General features: G+C 42.0%; 1 long non-coding RNA gene across 1 annotated transcript in view; it reads left to right on the forward strand.

Moving 5' to 3' along the window:
- Window positions 1-1,370: 1,370 nt before the first annotated feature.
- The window catches only part of LOC125879393 (uncharacterized), a 36,583-nt gene continuing 19,724 nt past the window's right edge, over window positions 1,371-18,229 (forward strand). Inside the window, exon 1 of the long non-coding RNA XR_007447863.1 lies at window positions 1,371-1,554. This is a non-coding gene — a long non-coding RNA (uncharacterized LOC125879393). The remainder of the gene's footprint in view (window positions 1,555-18,229) is intronic.

An 18,229-nucleotide genomic window follows, 5' to 3' on the forward strand; every position in this document is an offset into this window, starting at 1 on the left:
GGTATCTGCCCATAGAGCTAATTTTGGTTTTACTTTGCCAGATTTTGTGATATCCATCTCTGACATTTCAGTTGCTGGTCCCTTATAATTCTCTCTGTGTGCAGTTGTAAAGAGAGAGTCTTTTACAGTTGATAATCAACAGCATTACCACTGTGGGTCACAACTAAATGACTCTGTATTTGCATATTACGTCACTGCCTGAAGGCCAACAGAGGCTATCGTGATGGAGTGCTCAGGAAATGGCTGCCTGCCCTAAGGTTACGTGACTTTCTGACCCTCTGTTGGTGGGAGCTCAATGTGTTCCTGATCAGGCTGATGGAAATGATAAGGACAAGACAGCCACAAGACTGCTGCTGGACGGCTCCTTGATTCAATTTCCTCGATACCAAAGCAGTGTTTAGCATAACAATGACAAATGGAAGCATGCGCCTATGAAAGTAAACCATGCCAGCGACCACCCTCTGGGAGTCTGCACTTAGTATCCATAAGAGGAGTCATAGACTGTCGGGCTTCCAGACAGTTTTTTTTTTTAACTCTATCTCAGCGGCATGCTGATGCATCTATTAAAAACCTCTTACCATACTTGTAAAATTAATCTAAAACGCCTATCCAAGGCATACCCAAAGTAAACTGAAAGCTGTTCTTATTCCATGTTTAAGTACATGTACATGGATGGACTCTGAAGTTTTTCCCTGACAGTCAGAATCACTGTAACTGTGACTGTCATTGAGTAATAGAAGTCTGAATACACTAAAAAAGATTCTATTTTTTAAAAATCTCTGCTTGAATATTTTCTCGAAAAAAAGATGCCACAGATGACAATGATTGGGACTTATTGGCAGGAAAACAAAGAGAGACCATAGTATAAAATCTAACCTTGTCTAAATTTAAAGCAGACAATAATATAATAAAAATTTTACACAATTTTCTAAGATTTTGGTTAGACGCCTTTCAAAGAAAGGGTAAAATAATGTACTGAATGTAAGAGTTAAAAACACATCAATCAAAGCAAAAATATCTCTTGAGGACCATAGCCTACCACATATGAAAACAAGACTGAGTTTTTTCCTCTTAAGACAAATGAAGAACCACCTGTTTATCATTTATGTGCATTTAAAATGGTCTATGTTAAAGATAATGGACCTAAAAGTCCAGTTTCACTGGCTGCAAGACCTGTCTGTCATCGGACCAGCTGCATGCTATTGGCTGGCTCTACAGAGTGAAAAAAGAGGCAGGCTTTTCTCCCAACACAGGCTCTCATTGGTTATTGTAGGTTTTGGAGAGGATATGGAAGCTCCTATTTGCTTAAGTAAAGTGTCAATCAAAAGGTCAGAGTTCAGTCGCCATTTTGAAATCTTGTTATCAAGGAAATTTACATGCAAACTGAGGATACTGCAGACAGTACCTGGAGAAATCAAAACATTTGAAATGATGCAACAGCTGTCCATGAATATCTATGGTTGCAATGTTGAGCTTGGACTCAGTATTCAGTGCATGGGTCGTCTGGGCCTTTGCAAATATATAGGGAAGGTGGATTATGATAAATCATCATAGGTAAGTATAAGCTGTTTGTGTGCTTGTTGGTTGTCTGACCGACGCATTTAATGTACCTGCTGCAGTGGTTGTACCTTGAAATGATCCATATTAATCAAATTGCAAAGATCGCAGCTTTCTAATGACATAAGTCATATGGGTCAACCATGTAAACACAGCAGTTGGTTACATATTGCAATTATCTAATAAACCATACAATGGCCACAGCAATGGTTATTCAGCATACAACCACAGGCCTCATTTAAAAAAAAAAAGTTTCACAGGTAAGAAAAATCCTTTCTTCCTGTTACAGAAGCTATTCCTAAACTCATATCTGTGTCCTGTCTTAGACCCCCATATTATCTTAAGAAATCATATTTATAAGTGTAAATTTGATTCTTAAGTCAGCACTTGTCCTGTCATGCTTGTAGCTGTATCAGTGTTTAGAATGAACAGGTAAGCCAGTGGTTCCCAACTGGTGGGTCCTGGTCCAAAAGGGGGTTGCGAGTTCATTCTGAATGGACCGCAAGTGACTTGCAGACATGTCAAGTTTGTTAAAAAAAAAACATGTTATTTTTAGATACAGTGAATTTCTAGCAGGGGCGGCACGGTGGTGTGGTGGTTAGCACTGTCACCTCACAGCAAGAGGGTTGCCGGTTCGATCCCGGGTGTGGGAGCCCTTCTGTGTGGAGTTTACATGTTCTCCCCGCGTTCTCTCCGGGCACTCCGGCTTCCTCCCACAGTCCAAAGACATGCAGATTGGGGATTGGATTAATTGATAACTCTAAATTGTCCGTAGGTGTGAATGTGAGCGTGAGTGGTTGTCTGTCTCTATGTGTCAGCCCTGCGATAGCCTGGTGACCTGTCCAGGGTGTACCCTGCCTCTCGCCCGATGTCAGCTGGGATAGGCTCCAGCCCCGCGACCCTCAAGAGGATGAAGCAGTTAGAAGATGAATGAATGCGAGATTTGATTTTGAAGTTCTGTTTTTTGTTGTAGACAGACAACTACTTGACAAAGACAGTAAAGTAGCTCCACTGCATGGCCAAACACAAGTATGATGCCAGATGTATTAAACTGTGTGGACCTTGGACTAATGACTAAGGAGAAATTTTGACCCCTGTGAATGGACCACTTGAGAACCACTGCAGTAGGCTAGTCAGGATGGAAAGCTGTGCTATCAATGGTGCTCACTTGTCTCTGGCTAGCTACCTGCTATCATGGACAAAAGACAAGTGTTCAGTTTTAGCTACAGGGAATCACTAATTGTGTCCGAAATCCTATCTAATTAATCAAATTCAAAGTTAATCCTCTTGGCAGTCAGTATATGCCCATGAATATGTGGCCTGGGAAATCATCTTAAGGTTTGGATGGCCTTTCAGTCATTATGTTGGTGTGCAGGTTGTTCCCCATCTTCATTGTCATTGCCATACAGACCTAACAACAGTGCTTCTGCCATATTTGGTGGTTAAATGGAATTTAGGACAGGGTCTATGCCATCCGAACTTGTAGTGCCATGTAATAAAGTCCCATCTTCAGATAAAATTGATTTTTTCCTTAGGACACCTAAAATCCTAAATGTCATCCAAGCTAAGATGACAGGATTTTGGACTTTGAAGGTTTCTGTAATGAGGCCCTTGATATACAATCCATATTATTTGTTTCATGTCTACAGACCAAAAACCAGATCTGCCCTTCCACCAGGCTAAGGTGATGCTGACATGTGCCATCTACCCATGTACCCACTGCTCATTAGCAAACCCAAAATGTGGAAGTACTGTACATGGGGTTAATAAACACACCCACAAATGGGTCATGAGGCATGATTTGCACAACCCGGTCCTGACGAACAAGCCTCACTGAGCAAGTTCAATCACTTTCACTTCCACTTCTGTAAGCTTCAAAGCCACCATGCCAACAGCACAAAGGGAAGGATACAAAGAGGCCAAATTCTTTCCCCTGCTCTCTGTTTGTTTTTTGTTTTGTTTTTGTCTTTGTGTCTTGATGAGGAGGAATTAGGGGCAGAATTACTGTGCATCATGGCTCACATTTAATGATATTCATGGTTGATGGACGGCTGGGATCAGGTCACAAGCATGGGGGTATTTATGATTAACAGAGCTGGATAATGATGTGCAGAAATTGGTTTGCAGTTACAGTATGTTGGAGCTGGATCATAGGCATTTGGTCTCTAAATAAGAAGTTCTGCTGGGCCATTAATGCATCAGGACTCCATTCTTTAAAGCTTTAGTTAAATGAGACGTGACACTAACTTGAAACCAATAGTAAAGTCTAAGGGAAATCTGACCCCTCTATTTAAATGATCTGGTTTTGCTTTAAACCAGTGATTCTCAGTGTTTATGACTGAGTGCCAATTAAGAGAAAAAAACTTCCAAATTAAACTGCAGACTTGCTCACTGAACTAACTTTCGCAGTGACAGAATGATGCTGATGACAGAATGTAGGGCTAATTCCTGCGACATTCCCAGACTTTGAGACGCTTGATAGAAGTTTGACTTAATACCCACTGAAGACCCGCTCCAGTGAACATTAAGTTTTTTATCTTGTCAACATATCCTTATGGTGTTTTGTTTAATATATTAAGACATATATTATTTGTGAAATATGCAGTCAGACCAACACATTCTCACTCCGACCTCATCACATATCAGTGTTTGGTCATGGACTTTCCATGTCCACATAAGACGTGAAAGGTACCCTGGGTGCTTTGGTTGTTGACGTTCTGGGAATCCATGTCAAGTTCTGCCTGTTACATGCATTGTCATCTTTCAAAATAGATTTACCGTTTACATACAGTCTTGTTCAAAATAAACGCACTACGTCCCTACAACACTGCATATCGATGTTTTTTTCCTTCAACAATTAACGCACATGGTAAGGTTTAGGAAAAAAGAGCAGGGTTTAGCTTTATAATCTTATGGGACATGAACACCGCTCTCCCAGGTGAAAGCTGGTGTTTGTTGGATCCATTCACCAAGGCTCCCGCACTCACCTAATCTCACTTTCACCGCCTTAACTTTGGTTCTTGTTCCGCCGCGTTTCCCCCTGATGATGCCAGGCGCCATTAAACTGCAATGGCAACTAGCCACATATCATGCCAATATTAGAAGACTTCGGAGTGAGAACGACTTCGGAGTGAGACAAAGTTTGTTACCTTAATCCTAAGGAACCAATCACATCAACTTGCAGGGTGAGGCTGTCCATCACATGGCATAACGAGTGATATGAAAGGAGAAGCCAGGCTACATTTTGATGTCTGGCAAGTTAGGTTTCAGCTTCACTTCAGCATGTCAGAGCAGGCGTTCGGGAGCAAGGCTTATCTGACAATAGCAACAAATTATTAGCTGGCAAGCTGAAGCTCGTGGTATCTCTTACTGTCTACAAGCAGAGGTTTGTGTGTTTGATGAGCAGAGTCAAAGATGAGCAGGTATAGAGTGGCTGAGCAGTGGGACTAAATTGCACATTCAAAGGTCTGTGCATACTGAATGAGGCAAATGTGTTGAGTCACATCAAAGGGCCCTGACACACCAATCAATGTTGGGCCATCAGTGAGCATCTGTCGCACTGGTTTTGCATTGTCTGCTTTTTTTGTGGCTGATTCATAACGTTAAATCAAAATTGACGCACAAGAAGAGAAGCAGAAGTGAGCAACAACTGCGGTCAAGAGGATGTGAGATAGAAACAAACTTGTTATATTAGGTAAGATTATGTTTTTAGCTGCTGAGCTCTTTAACAGAAAGTTTGTAATTGTTATTGTTCGCTCTGCTAACTGGCTAATTAGTGTTTTAAATACGTCTTGTTGTTCATCCGTTTTCCCTTTTTAAATGACGAATACAAACTACCCCTGCCTTCTGGCATAGAGAGTGATTTCCTCTCATGCAGGCGTAGAGTGCATGTGTTAGTTGGCCATTGGCGGTATTCTTTGAGGGGTGTTCAAGGGCAACTTTCGGCAGAGACACAGGTGACATGGGGCGACACAACTGTCGCAGCTGTTGGCCTTGGTGTGTCTGGGCCTTAAGCCCCACATGGTCGCTGATACTCTCTCCTCTGTGAACTGTTAAGGAAAGGTAAATAATGTTACAAATAACATTTAAAAAATCAGCAGTGTTAAATCTAGGTCAGCATTTTTAATCAGTTAAACTTGTCTTGAGTTACTCTATTGTAACAAATAACCCTTTGGAGATGCCCTATGAACTTCACAATCCGGTTAAAATAATATAGAGTTCAGCTTTGAATCGTCGCTGTGCCTTGATCTGTGGAGCAGCTTCACGCTTAACCCTTTGCAAAACAGCCTCAGATATTCATCAAGTTTACACCTTGGATGATCCAATATCATCTGCAGGCTCTGTCGCCAGTCAGGCGCTCTCAGCCAAAAGGGAGCTAAGATTTTAATGATTGTGGTATGAAATCAGTACCCTGAAATACCCCCGAGACCTCCGAAAGCGCACCAACAGGCTACTGTATTTTCTATGGGGCATTACACATGCTTTACTGGCGGTCTGGGAAAATGTTTTCTTTAAATTAGCCCTTCAGGGTGTGCTGCTGTTATTGCATTATTATCAAATTAGTGTATTTTAATTACTACGTCATCTGAAATGTATGTGCCAGTAGGTCACAGTGGGGTGAGAGCAGAGAGCGTGTCCAGACTCTCAGGTTGCTCAGCCTGCAGTGCGACGCTGAGATGACGGAGAGAGAGAAACCTCAGTGAGCACATCTGTGAATTATATTAGCTAATTGTGTGCACTTCTCCTTGCACTCAACACTTGGGTTGTCCTCCAAGCACAAGGAAGAAATTAAGAGCACTGCTGCCATGTTGTTCTATTAAATACGTGAAGAGAAAATACAATTACTGGTTAAGTGGGAACATACCACATGGGATTATGAGAGGCACAGCATTTCAAGATTTCAGAGGGAGTTGATTTTTTTGCAATGCGCATGACCAGGTATCCCAGCAACACTGTTGTACGATGTACAGATGTACATGCAAACAGAGGGCAGAAAACAGATGACATTAGTGCAGAGAACATTTAATAAAGATTTCCTTGCGTTTAAAATTCATGTGCGGTCAAAGAGATCATCAGCTCTGAATTAAGGCTTCTTTGTTTGGTCATTCTGAGTTTACCTCTCTATCTGTTTGATGTGAACTGCAGATAAATAATAATTAAATCTTTCAAAAATAGCATTAGCAATTAAAATTATGGGCTTTCCTCAATGGAAAAAGTCTGTTTTTGCCCAATACTGTGTCTCCAGTCCAGGTGGAGCCTGCTGCAAAACTCACCTTGGGCAGAGAAATCTTAACTGTACCCGATTCATGACAACAGCTTGAATTTCAATACCAAACTGTCTGCTACAGGCAGACAGCTCAGCCTTTGCGTTCCATAACAATAAAACCACATATTGAATCAGATTGTTATGGTAAGATGAGAGAGTGTTTGAGAATCCCAGAAATATGTCTAGCATTTCCCAAATAATAAGAAGAAGCAAAGGCAAGACAGGGTTATGTGTCAGGTACTGAGTTACATTTACATTGTAAGAAGCTCCTGCTGCTCTTACAGACTTTTGTTTTGGGGGGAAAAGGGTGCAGTGAAAAAAGGTAAAGGCGCTGGACACAAGCCAGAATTGCTAAGCCGTGCATTTTGTTTGTAGGGGAACAATTTGGAGCACTGTCACAAGGCTGGGTACAAATGATCTAATGTTACAGAATGGTTTCTGCTGTGCTTTAATACCAGTGTCTTGTTCCCCCAGACATAGGCATAGTATCTGGGGGGGACACAGGGGACACGTGCATTTGTCCTTCCATCCAACAGAAGCATGAAAGTACCAGAAAACTTTTATTTTAATCAACTGCGAGAACGTGACTTTAAGTTAAAAAGTCAAGCATTTGCTGATGTCATTCTTCTTCCATCCATCAATCCACCCATTTTCATCCACTTATCCAGAAGCAGGTCGTGGGGGCAGCAGGCCAAGCAAAGCACCCCGGATGTCCCTCTCCCCAGCAACGTTCTCCAGCTCCTCCTGAGGGACCCCAAGGCGTTCCCAGGCCAGTTGAGATATGTAATCCCTCCAGCATGTTCTGGGTCTGCCCCAGGGCCTCCTACCAGTGGGACGTGCCTGGAACACCTCCAGCATCATGATTAGATGCCCGAACCACCTCAACTGATCCCTTTCAACGTGAAGGAGCAGCTGCCCTACTTCGAGCTCCCTCCGGATGTCCGAGCTCCTTACCCTATCTCGAAGGCTGAGCCCAGCCACCCCACGGAGGAAACTCATTTCAGTTGCTTAACTGTGACCTTATTCTTTCGGACACTACCTCATGACCATAGGTCAGGGTTGGAAACTATATGGACCAGTAAATCGAAAGCTCCACCTTCTTGCTCAGCTCCCTCTTCACCACAATGGTCCGGCGCAGTGCCTGCATCACTGCGGACGCCGCCTATCCTCACTCTCCATTCTACCCTCACTCGGGAGCAAGACCCCAACACACTAGAACTCCCTCGCTTGAGGCAGTAACTCTCTCCCAACCCAGACGGGGCAATTCACCAGTTTCTGGCAGAGAACCATGGCCTCAGACTTGGAGGTGCTGACTCTCATCCTGACCGCTTCACACTCGGCAAACTGCCCCAGTCCATGCTTCTTAAATGTGAGAATTTGCTGCTTTTCTTTGACATACTTGACAATAAATGGAATAGTTTTGTATTTTTGGACTGTCAGATGAAACCAATGTGACATGATCCCTACTTATATTTCGCCTCGTGAGCAGAGCCACCGGGAGTTGTTAAAATGACACCAGGGGCAGCCATTTGTGTTGTGTCTTGACGCAGAAGGCGTCAATGGTAAGATGGGTCCGGCGGTTAGGTTTAGGCAAAACTACTTGGTTATGGTTAGGAAAATATTGCAGATGACGCTAAAAATGCATGACTTTGAACGACACCATTGCGACTGGGAAGGAGGCGGCATGTCGATTAAATAAAACAGCCGACTTTGAGTGGCACAAGCACCAAAATCAAGGTTGTTGCTTGTTGTTCTTGAACACCACTCTCCAGGGTCAAAGTTCAGTGTTTGTTGGACCCATCCACCTCAAGTTTAGTGATTGCCCACAATGAGCAGACTCTCACACTCTTATTACTTCTCCAATAATGACATGGATGGGTGACACTGGAGTTGGTGGAAAGCCCAGTGCATCTCACACAGACACTAAGCAGTGCTCTTGGCGTCTTTGTAGTGATTACGCAGAGCATTTTTCACTGTTTTCTGACATTTTATGGACAAAACAATGAATCAATTGGCACATCAATAATTAAACTAATTATTAGCTGTAGCCTTACATGTAACCTCAAAAGCAATGCTTGCAATCTGCCATAAAACGGAAAGAAGGAGAAGAAACTATGCATGGTTGAAAAGGCAGCATCATGACATTCCACCATAAAATGGAGCATAAAAAAATCTTTAATTATTAATTTTAATTAATGATATCTTGTCAAGGACTATCACTAATCAACATGACAATGTATGGCAGCTTTTGTTGATGTTAGATTATAGATCCCTATCATTCAAGACCAATTAATCTGATCTGAATTGATATCCTGCTTACGCTAGTCTGGATGTTTTGTTGACTTTTTTATGCAGTTACATTTTTAATAGTTGAGATTACAAATGAACTTGAATTAGAACATGCACAATGGCACGTCTATACCCATCTTGAACAATTCTTCTCCTAGCCTGTCACCCACAACCCTGCAACACCGACTAATAAGCTAGGCTGGCACTCAGGCAGATGTTAATCATCCTGCTACCGGCAGATCTTCAGCTGTTCCAAGAATCAGCACTTCACCTCATCTGTTGAGTCTCTGCACCAGACACCACACAGAGGAAAGGATTATAGGTGGTGCTTACAGCCACCTACCTTTCTGGCCTTTGGCAATCATGTCCAAATTTGACTGAGGAGGACTTAGTGGACCTGTCAGGTTCCCACCCAGGTTTTGCCTCTTCACTGATTATGTGTGTGTCCCTGAAAGCCCTGTTTCTCTTTTCTGCCAAGTGATGGATGGCTGTTCTTTAAAAATACTAAAGTGCTTGCCATCTTTATACATTTAAGGTTTTAGTCATAAATGTCACTAAATTGTTATTATGTAAGATTTCCAAAAAATCTGACAGTGTAGCGTTTTCATTCTTGGACCGGTTTGAATTTTGTAACATAAATCAAACAACAGAGTATCAGTTTACATCAAGGCTGAGAAATGCCTGGAGCTTTTACAACACAAAACTCTCCTTTGAAAGAGTGAAAACAGTTGCTGCCTGGCACACAGCAAAGAGTGTTATATAATACAATTAAATACTGTTCTCTCCCTCCTCTTTGTCCCCTTGTCTTTTTCCCCCGTTTGCTTTCTCTCACACTCTTCTTTTTTTTTTTTACTTTCTCTCTAGCTTTCTTGCATCTCCCTTCATTCATTCTCCTCTCCCTGATGTGCTTTGTTATCTGACGGCCTTTGGCTGTGAATAGATAATGACTGTGCGAGAGGTTTTGTTTACCATGGATACCAAAGGATTAGAGTGATTACTACTGGTGCCAGTGTTGTAACAAGCCGGGGAAGCCTTCCACAGTGTATGGAGGTGCTGACAGTTATCCTGTACAAGATTAGAGAACTTGGATTATGGGTTGTTTTTCTCCACCTGGTGATGAGAGAGTAGAAGAAAAGGCCAAACGTAACAATGCCAAACCCCCCCCCCACCCCCGAGGAACAGAGTTGTCCCGGGTGAAAGTAAACCACAGCCCCCATATTTCTTTTGAACATTGGTTCATTCTTCAGTGTTATGTTAGCTGTAGCCCATGGGGCACAGTCTTCGTTGTGGAAATGACGTCACTTTCTACCTTGACCTTTCACCTTGGTATTCCCTGATGCCTGTGGCGGTCCACAGAGGAAGATGGTTCTTCTGCCTCCAACTAAGCTCTCCTGTGGTAAGGGCCCACGTCGGTGTTCAGTTTCACAGCCTCTCTCTTCTTGGCCCCAGCACAAATACACAACACCCTCTCCGATTGCACTCGATAATATTTATCCTCAATTATAATTCCACAGATATGGATTCTTGAGTGGAGTACAGTGGCAGCAGACAAAGCAGAGCGGCCTTGAGCCCCCGACTAGGCCTTGCTGAGGTGGGTTCCTGTGTGAACCCCAGACAATTCGTGTTCTCTTCAGCAGTGGGGCAAAATAAGCAATGTAGCCATTAAGAGCTCCGATGCATTGGAGAAACACTTGGCTGTATATTTGTCCTTGTGTTGAGTGCATGCATTGCGATAGTGAAATGTGAAACCAGCTACAAAACACACCAAGTGTCACACGTGAGGGGTGGTCACAGTTAAAATAAATGAATCCAGCTTCTTGTGAGCTGCAGCCTCGTCTGCATTAACCCCCCAGACTAGGTAGTGTCAAAGATAAGTGTATTAATGACTTCAGTTGGACAGAACGCCATAAACCATGAAGTTGTAAATCAGTCTCACACACAGGTATGAGAAACATGCCTGACTGCAGAGACTCTCTCGGATTATAGATAATAACCAGATGATTAATAATTTCCAGAAGGGAAACAGCATTGCTGAATTGTTGGTTTTGCATGTGCATACCTGCAAACATTTAGGTTTCGGAATACATTCATTCATTTTCCGTAACCGCTTATCCTATTAGGGGTTATGGAGGGGCTGGAGCTTATCCCAGCTGACATTGAGCAAGAGGCAGGATACACCCTGGACAGGTCGCCTGACTATCACAGGGCTGACACATAGAGACAGACAACCATTCACACTCACATTCACACCTACAGCAAATTTAGAGTCACCACTGAACCTGCATGTCTTTGGACTGTGGGAGGAAGCCTCTTGCTGTGAGGCGACATTGCTAATTACCGTAAGCAGGCCTCTCTGCCAGTGCATTGAACTGGGTTGTGGGTTGTTGGGGTTGCGGTGACAGATGGTTGAATTGTATGCAGTGTGTGGATTATTTGTGTAAATTGTGTTTCATGAGAAATTCGGCAACTAGGGTAATGTCAGACAAACATAAAGGTTATCGATTCAAGTATCATGATTATTGATAGGTTTCCCAGGAGGAAGAACAAAACTGGAGGGCGCTGTGAGATGGCACTTACATAAAGCGGGAATCTCCAGGGCTGAAAATTAAATTAACATGGAAGTGCAAAAATGCATCGTAAATTTATACAGTCTCTTTTTAAAATAAACTGAGAATGAAGTTAACAAACTTTAACATTTACTTCCTTAGGTTTAGACAATAAAAGTATATGGTTAGGTTTGGAAAAAATCATCATGGTTTCGGATAAAATAAACATGTTTTTTACTAAATTTACATATTTATGTGGTACTGGATGCAAACAGCAGTCTCCCAGGTGAAATTTCTGAATTTTTTTTTGTTTTACGCTCCATGCTTCAATATGAGAGCAGACAAAGACAACAACAACTCTGTACCTGATGGGAACTTCAGGGTGTGTTCACACATGCTCGATTTGGTTCGGTTAAGTTGAACTCAAATTCGTTTGTCCTATAAGTGCAGTTTGTTTGGGCGGGTGTGAACACAGCAATCGCACTCGGGTGTGTACTAAAACAACTGGACCAAGACCTTCTTGAAGAGATGGTCTGTGGTACAGCTCGTTTGTGGTGAGAACGTGTTCTGACCTCGATCTGAATCAACTGCAGTCACGTGACACACTGTTTGGGTTAAACATGAGCATGTTACAGTCCTGGGGGATTATTAATGTGCACCTCCTCATGTACTGCCTTAATATGCACATTCAGCACATCCAATGCATCAAAACATTGTTTTCTAGTTGGAGCCGAGCCTCGTTTTCAAACTGTATGGTTTGACTAAAATGAACAATGACAGCAATATAGTCCACGATGACCAGCGCTAAAATCAACCTGCGTAGTTGTCCCTCCATTGTGACATTAGAAAGTGTCACATTTATCTTGTAGTGTACTCTTCTTCAACATTTTGTTTACTTCCTGGATTTTTCCAGCATGGAAATTCTGACCAATCAAGAGCAGCTTTCATTTGATCTGGTCCGTTTGTAAATGCTGCTGTGAGAACACGAACCAACTCTAGGCAATTACGCAACTTTGTGACAGAATCCCTGATGCAGACCAAAGCAAGAGAACTCTAGGTCTGAAAGCACCCTCAAAGTCATCAACATACAGCTATTATTGGAGTTGATATAAGGCTCAGCATTTTTAAGTAGTGATGAATGAACAAGATTGCGACAGATGTACTACATTAAACTCATTGACCCAAAATATCATATTAGCTAGCAGCTCTTTACCACATGATGTCAGGCTAACCTGTGATTGTGAAGGAGGCTCATAACATTGCATGTATTTTGGGTAAAAATCCAATCTATGTTGTACATAAAGAGCAATATTTAACTTGGCCCTTGAGGGAGTATATGCATCCCATTACCTATGGGCTTTATTGCCTCAAACTGTGGCACCCCATATGTCCTGAGATCATCCATCTCATTTCTGGTCAGCCAGCATCCAGTATAAGCTGGAGCTCTTATTGAGGATCAGCCTGTGATTTGTTGGTTGTCTTGGCTATTAGAGATGGCATCAGAGGATTGAGGATTTTCTAGCAGGGGAAGTAGATGGAAATAATGAGGGGAAGGAGCGGCTGCCAGCCCTTGCTTTTTTAACCTGCACACACATAGAGAGATCTGTGTGTAATATTGTTGTTACTGGCAGGGCCTATTTTGGGCAAGTCAGCACTACCCTGTGATGCCCAGGAACGACATGCGTGTCATTTCCTGCCAGGGGCAGTCATTTGGTTATTACTGCTGCTCACTGGCAGCCCGCTCATGTTCTGTCTCTGATTTCCAAAATGAAACATGTATATTTTTCTTCTGTCGACAGCAGCAATATTTCCAGGCAAATCACGATCGCGAATCATGAAGGTTCGGAGTTTTAGAAAACTTCAGTTTATAATGAAACGTATGAAACGTCTGAACCCGGCCGCTTATAAATATGCTCCTGAAGTGCCTCTGGCTTTGAAAAATAGCCTGTTTACTCTACCTTGTAATGCCCCATAGGTTGGATTTCCAAACTGTATACACAAAGCTTGCACAAACAATACAGACTAATTACAATGTATCTTGAGTTACATGATATTTAGCTGGTGATAACAGGAAGGTCACATGTAATTAAATGTTATTAATGAGCATACTGACTAAAATGAATGTTGTTTGAACGTTCAGTAAGTAAATCAGCTCCACCTTCTTTCCAAATATGATTTGCAGAATTCATTGGCCTGATGGGGCCACTGTCTGCTTACATTACACTCAGCCGTTGGAGAGACAGAAAAATGGTTTATGTAAAGTCTGAGGCTCAGTTCCTAGTGTGTACAACACACAGCGGCAAATCGTTTGGTAGGAAATGTAACTTTAATTGTTTGATGTTCTTTGAAAAATTTGATTTTAACAAGGCCATTATGCATTTGTGTGAAACAAAAGCAGCAATTTTGTAAACTTTGATGGTTATGATTGGTAGCTTTCCAGTACCTAATTTAGTAATAACGCCTTTGATTAGTTATGACACAACAAAGTAATTGAAAAAGATCAAACCCAAAGTTTTAAATCCACTAAATAACATATAAGCCTTGACTTATTCCACCCAGTTTGCTGGCAATTTATTTCGCTTTGGTCTCTCGTTATTAAGAAAAAAAGAAAAACAAAGGGGATTGGCACAAAAAAAGCAAGACAGAGCCTTGATGTTTTTAAGAAGCAAGAGGTCCACCCTCACAGGGCCCCACAGCTGAGCATCAGTATTCCACAGTCATCAGATTGTTGGCTTGGCTGATAGCACAGCCGGTGATGTGGGCTGTTAGCCAATGAAGGACTAATGGCTGAATTACTGGCCACAAGCAGCTGGGCCCATCAACCAATAGACACAATGAGGGTATATGTGTTTGCACTCTATGCACTTTTAAAATCATGATGATGGAAGGAGTGAGTCGGTTAAAGCAGTGCAGCTCTCTGTGCTGTAGCATTACGTGGTGTGAGAGGAGACACTCTGTGATACAGAGGGAGAACAGCTATGAGACGTCAGAATACACTCAGACTCTTCATAAAGGGGAGGAAGAATCGTGGTAGTCTCTTGACCTCAGGGTTTCAGACTCAGCTAAGAGGTGGATAACAGTGATAAGCTCATGAAAACAGAAGATACCATACAGGAAGTGTGCGTACGTAGCTCAAGCCAGAGGTTTGAAAACTCGTTTCTGCAACTAGGTATTATGTATTTGACACGCTAAGCTAGCATGTCAGAGTTGTGAATTATTATCTCGAAGCAGACAGAAGCGCAGGTCATATTGCAGTTTGTGTCTTTATCCCCTCTGATTAATTGAATAGACTTTATCAGTCGTGCCACGGCTCTGTGCAAACTGTTAAACTCCTCAAGGCGGAGAGGATGAGCAGTGTTGGAGGAGTAACAGGTGATAACCTAGGATGGCCTCCTGCCCACGTAGATATCACACAACTGTTTCCTAACTGTGAGATAACCAAGGTCAGCTCAGCCTGCGGAAGACAACTTGTTGTTTAAGAGAAATGAAGACGTTTCAATGGGGATTAATTGTTGTGTGATTCATTAAAGCCAGTGCACATATTAAGGTTAAAATCTTAAAAGTAAAAAACACACTCATGGATTACCATGCACCTGCGTACCCTTGAAGTGGCATTGTACGAATAAGAAATACTTATAGTCCAATAGCCAGTACTTACATTGGAAATTCATTTGAAACACTGTCATTTTAAAGCCTTGATTTTTAGTGTTTCGGCTGTCGTCATCTTGGATTTTATGTGCCAGAAGTGACCATATTTGGGCAAGGGGGTGGAGCTGTAGAGGAGCGAGGTTTCGATCTGATTCATGGGTTGTGGTGAAGAAGAAGAACACTGATTAACTGCAGACATTTTGTGATATCCAGAAGAAAATACAACATCTATACCATACTGCGTAGCCCAATAAGGTTCCACATCATTGGTTATGACTATCAGATGTAATTTCAGTTTGTCAGCGTATGATATATCTGCCGTCAAAGTTTGTGAAACTTGAGTTTAAGATTCCACAGGGAGGGGACGAGCAGTTTGTCTTCAAAAGGACATTTAGACACATCCTTTTTTAATCCTCTGGGTCAAACTAAGGTTACTCAGCAGCTCTCTGAGTCAGACTTACCATGTCAGACCTTGACTTTGGACCAAAATCTGGTCAGCCATGTAAATCTCCGACATACATTATGCAGATGATCTAAAGAACAACATGAATAAATCTGGTAATGGGCAGGATGGAAGGGAAGGGGGCTGCTGAGGGGAAAATGTGAAACAAAAATCAAGTAAGTATTTAATTTCCTTTTGAACTTGTGGAAAAGCCTCAGCGTGCGCCTGCTTTACGTCACTGTGTGATGACTTTAACACACAGCCTTCATCCTCCCTTTGGACTCATCCATCTGAAGGTCTTTAGTGCAGATAAGCAGACAATGAGGGATCAAAGGTCATGCTGGAGAGGTGTTTAAAACACACCATGTCCCTCACTACGTAGCAAACGCTGCCATTTAATCACCTGCCATGAGGATAGACACAGAGAGACAGGGGCAGGGTCATTTCTCATGCGTATAAGATTAATGTCCACCATGGCTCTCAGTGCAGAAAAAGGATATTCTGTTGATCTGTCTCCACCTTGCAAACATGTAAATCTGTCATTTGAATATAAAAAAACCTTAAGATCTTCAACAGAGTGTTCCCATATGGGATGCTCCTCTGAGTTCAGAGGAGCTATCAGAGATTTATATCTTTCCATACCTATACATCTCCTCTCTGCACTTTTTATGATCTTCATCCATGATAACAGACAGTTTATCTCCCCATTTGTTATTGCTGACAGGGCCCATTCCTCCCAGCACATTAAATAAACCTCACAGCTCTGTTGAGTTTCTGCAAAACATATGATAACAAACAAAGAGTATATGTATGACTCTGGTGTGAGCAGCAGAAAAAATATTGTTTGGCTGTTTTGAGAAAAAATAAAATTCTTGTCATTGATCATAGATTCTTAAAATAGCTTTTTTCTTAGGCCCCAATGCTGAGAACCTTAAATTTGTGGAACACACACGAGAAATATGTTTTAAAAAAGTATATATCTCTTTTTGTGTGTGTGTAAAAACCTCCCCTGTCTTGAATGTCTTTAGTCTTCTCACACTTTAAGGTAAAGAAAAAATGCCTTTTTAACCCTTTCAGATCACATCCCCGGACATTTGTTTGCACATGTTTAACAATCTATGCCCAAAATATTACAAAAAACAATTTCATTATCTTGTGTCAAATCCAATCATGTTTTCTTCCTGTAAAACAAAATATGATGTGTGCTTACGTAAGCCTGTACCAATTTCAGCCAATAATATCATGACATCCTCCAAGGAATTAGTCTGCAATTTTTAGCCACACAGTTAGTTAGCGGGGTAGCAACAGCATGCTTCATCAATGTGTTTTCATTTTCCCAAAATACCATGGTTACAGGGCGCAGGCTAAAATGTATTCACTTTGAGGAAAGTGGTATCTGTGACAGGACCAGATTATGTGTAAAGCATTTTAGAATGGACTGCTTCAGCAACTAACCTTCATGAAACATACGATGTGCTTCGTCTCTGACAGATACTCGCCCACTATCCTGTTAGCTTAACACCTTTGGGCCTCACTGTTATGACGCACCCTCTTTTTAATGATCAAACCAATGTGGCTGAGGTCTAATTCATTCATTCATTCATACATCTCTCCCATCTTCCTCCTCCTGATCTCACGCTGAGGGGTGTGTGTGTGGAGCCAGCAGTCTGCAGTCCACAACCTCAGAGGCTAAAAACATGAAGCCAGTGCACAAGTGCCAAAAACCGCAGTTCCTCTAATGGCCACTTGAGGCTGCCTCCAAGAGCGAGTCAATCCCCATAGACCCCCACGTTGAAATGCCCAACTTTAGAGCAGAAATAAACATGTTTCCAGCTGGGTACAAAAAATAGTTTTGGTGTCTATAACTAATTTCAACATTCATGACAACTGTACAAGGGGGTGAATTTTTTTATGACTTTATATTTTTATATTTTACTAAAGCCCAAATTTGTGCATAGTAAAGGGTGGGGCCAGTTGAGTGACAAGCTGTCTGCAAGGGGTCGCAACAATGTGTGAGTCAGATCCACCTCTTGCTCTTCCACAGCTCCACCCTCTCGTCCAAATATGGTCACGTCTGGCTCTAAAAAAAACCAAGATGGCGACGGCTGAAATACCCAACTCAAGGCTTCAAAATGGCAGTCCACAAAACACGGGTGATGTCAGGGTAGCTACATCCATTATTTTATGCAGTCTATGGCTGGTACTGTGCTAAACTCTAAGCCTGCCCACTTTTTAGCTGTCCAATCAAATGCAAAAGATTTGATTCAGTTACCTCTTGTAACCATACACCAATTAAATATTCCTTTATTCTGGGAAATACAACAAAGTACAGGAGCTAAAGATACTCTTGACTTAAAGTAATCTTTTGTAGTCAGTTTTCTTTATCTGTTCTTGTAAAATCTATAAAATAAAACTGGATAAAAAGAGAGCAGCTGCCAACATGCCTCCTTTTAATGGTCAAGGCCACAAATTAGATAGCAC

This window comes from Epinephelus fuscoguttatus, linkage group LG19 (assembly GCF_011397635.1).
Source record: "Epinephelus fuscoguttatus linkage group LG19, E.fuscoguttatus.final_Chr_v1".
NCBI classification, from domain to species: domain Eukaryota; kingdom Metazoa; phylum Chordata; class Actinopteri; order Perciformes; family Serranidae; genus Epinephelus; species Epinephelus fuscoguttatus.